Source organism: Pteropus vampyrus, unplaced genomic scaffold (genome assembly GCF_000151845.1).
Source record: "Pteropus vampyrus isolate Shadow unplaced genomic scaffold, Pvam_2.0 Scaffold348, whole genome shotgun sequence".
NCBI lineage: Eukaryota > Metazoa > Chordata > Mammalia > Chiroptera > Pteropodidae > Pteropus > Pteropus vampyrus.
The window spans coordinates 670,159-673,872 of NW_011889129.1; the positions used below are offsets into that span (position 1 = coordinate 670,159).

Below are 3,714 nucleotides of genomic sequence, written 5' to 3' on the forward strand. Positions count from 1 at the left end.
TCCCCAATCAGGAGAGTAGATAAACAGAGACAAGACTGAAGAGGCAGAAGGAAAGGAGGAGGGGAGTAAAAGACGAGGGCCCAATGAGGTTGTTGAGAGTTTCAGGAGAGAAGAAATGGAAAGTGAGGGGTTAAAAGAATAAGACACTCCAGAACTGATGAGGTGTAAGAATTAGGAGAAGAAAGAGAACTTTAAGAATTGCTCCTGTCTACGGGCATGCCACCCTGAACAAGCCCGATCCCATCTGATCTCAGAAGCTAAGCAGGGTCAGGCCTGGTTAGTACTTGGATAGGAGGCCACCTAGAAAGACCAGATGCTGTAGGAGTAAAACAGTAAAAAAAAAAAAAAAAGAGAGATTGTAAGCTGACAAGATCCTTGCAATTTGTGAGGTCGACCGAGAGTTTCTTCACCTAAAAGAAAAAAAAAAGAATTGCTCCTAAAGCTTATGAATTGCATGCTTTTTAATATTCATGGAGAATGGCGAGCAAAATTTGAATTAGTTTTAAAATAGTTTGGGTTGCTAGACTTTATTATTATTATTTATCATTGCTTTCAGACTGGGCCATGCAGATGTCCAGCTTATACCTGGTTTACAAGTGAACACCTCTTTTTCCCTCATTTGCTACATCTAAACAGTTGCCAAACCCTATGATTTTTCCCTTCCAGCCTTATCTCTACTGCTGAGCAACACCATACACTCCAGCTAGACTTCCTCATATCTCAAGCTTTCTTTCCTTTGGACTTTGGCTCATTCTGTTCCCTACACCCAGAATCACTTCAAATGGAGTGAAGAACACTCCATTGTTCTTCAGAGCCTAGGTCACCTTCCTGAGGAGACCCTCCCCATTGATGCTCTACACATTCCACATTCCTTCCTGCCCTTGCACATGCAATTCTCCAAAGCAATAATAATAACAATGATGATACTAAAAACTAACATTATATTGAGCTCATTATGTCACGCACTGTTCTAAGAGCTTTGCACGTATTATCTTATTTAATTCTTACAACAATCCTATGAGGTAGTACTGTGGGAACTAACACAAGGGCAAGTAACTGACTTTCCCAAAGTTACATAGCTATAATTGTCACAGATAGGATTTGAATCCAGGCCCCAGAGACTGCATTACTTCTATAGTGCAGTTTAATATTTCAATATATGCCTGAAATGTCCTCATCATTCCTCTCTGTCCACAAGCAGTGTCCATTTGCTACTACTTCACATTTTGCAACTCCCCTTGTTCAACACGTGTTCATTACTGTCATCAGATTTACATAGTCACTTAACAATTTCCACTGGTATCCCAATAAAAGACATCAGCATGAGCACAATGAGGATTTGGACTTACAGAGATCCACTTTAGGTTGAAGTCTTCAGGGACACTTAATCTAAGAGCAGCGAGCATATGTTTATAAATCTTACCTTTGAGTTTCATCTTCTTCCTCATAATGTCTTTGACGTGTCAGCTGTAAAGCAAACCACAGAATGGCCATACTTGAGTGAGGCGAAGATTTAATGCTGCTGCTCTAGTTCAAGTGGCTATACCTAGAAAAACAGTTGTGTTTTTGCCAGTCATTGAGAAGTACACACACAGTGATTTAACACAGCTTGGTTTATATTCAGATGCGGCTTCGTCCTAACATCTTGAAGTGAGCAATGGGGTGCTATAAGACAAAAGGCACTTCACTTGGCCAAGGATAGTTTACAGGTGAAGAAAACTAAAGTTTTAGTTGAGAAATACATAAATCAATTATTTTTAATTCTATAAAATATATAAAGGACTTTTAGGATAAAAGCATGCTTTAAATTTTAAAAATAGACTTCTACTTCTGGCCAGGATGGAGGACTGGTTTACTGTCCCATCTGAAACAATCAAAAAAATTGACAAAATATATGAAACAAGAGTTTGAAAGGCATTAGATATTAGGCAAAGGATAGTGATACTTGAGAGATGTGAAAAAAATGAAGTAAGCACTACACTTGTCCCAGCTTCCTGCCTTGAGTTTCCAGGCCATAGCGCAGAGAGGGGGGACCCAGGCAGAGCTGGCAAACTCAATCAGTTGATAATACAAAGCTGATACAAGATCAATATGCAAAAATTACTGCAATAGTATTTCTATATACTGGCAATGAACAATTGGAAATCAAAATTAGATAAACAATACTATTTACAAAAGCATCAAAAGATATAAAATGTGTAGGTATAAACTTGACAAAAAATATGAAAGAACTGTATACTGCAAACTACAAAGCAATGTTGAGAGACATTAAAGATGTAAATAAATAGATATACACCATGTTCATGACTTGGAAGACACAATATTGTTATAATGTCAATTTTCCTCAAATTGATCCATAGATTCAAAGCAATCCCTATAAAAATCCCAGCAGGTTTTTCTGTAGAATTTGAAAAGTTGCTAATAAAATTTATATGGAAATGCAAAGGACCTAGCACTGTCAAAACAACTTTGAAAAAGAAAAACAAAGTAGGAGGACTAACACTATTTGATTATAAAGCTGCAGTAATTAAAGACAATATACCAGAATAAAGACAGACCATTAGATTAGTGGAACAGAATAGAGTCCAGAAATAAATCTACACATTATAGACAACTGATTTTCAACAAAGGTAGAAGACAATCAATAAATTGTGTTTTCAACAAATGATGATAAAAAAATTCTATTTCTATGTATAAAAAATGGATCATAGCTTTAAACATAAGACTTAAAACTATAAAAGTTTCTAAGAGAAAAGATAGGAGAATATCTTTGTGTCCCTGGATTAGGTAAAGATTTCTTAGAGACAATCCCAAAAGCACATTCCACAAAATAACAAAGTGATAAATTGGACTTCATCAAAATGAAAAATGCTCATTCTGCTAAAAGAATAAAAAGACAAGCTGTGGATGAATGAAAGAAAATATTTACAAATCATGGTAAAAATTTTATATCCAAGAAAAAAAAACTCTCAAAACTTAACAATGAGGGGGAAAAAAAACTCAATAATGAGCAATTAACCCACTCGATAAGAAAATGGCAAAAGATCTGAACAGACGCTTCACCAAAGAAGACATATAGATGACAAATAAACACATGAAAAGATGCTCAACTTCATTAGACATTAAGGAAATGCAAATTAAAACCACAATGAAATGGTAACCACACACCAAAGAGTCAGAACTGAAATATATGACATGAAACAAGAAGAACCAAAGGCAAACCCCACAAAAGCCAACCAAAATAAAGAAAACAGAAACACATGGACAAGGAAGCAATGGAAACACCGAGATACCAGAAAGCAAAAGATAAAATGGCTATAAGAAGACCTCATATTTCGATAATCACCCTAAATGTAAATGGACTGAACTCACCAATAAAAAGGCACAGAGTTGCAGAATGGATCAAAAAACAAAACCAACCATATACTGCCTCCAGGAGACACAGCTCAGCTCCAAAGACAAATAGAGACTCAAAGTGAAAGGATACAAAACGATATTTCATGCAAATGGCATTCAGAGAAAAGCTGGAGTAACAGTACTAATATCAGACAAAATAGACTTCGAAATAAAAAAGGTAAAGAAAGATACTGAGGGACACTTCATAATGATAAAGGGAATCGTGCACCAAGAAGAAATAACACTTATTAATATCTATGCTCCCAATCAGGGAGCCCTGAAACACGTAAAGCAATTACTAACAGAACTAAAGGGAGA

General features: G+C 36.0%; 1 pseudogene; it reads left to right on the forward strand.

The window, feature by feature from the left end:
- Positions 1 to 206: 206 nt before the first annotated feature.
- LOC111731088 lies at positions 207 to 325 on the forward strand (annotated as a pseudogene).
- The last annotated feature ends 3,389 nt before the right edge of the window (positions 326 to 3,714 follow it).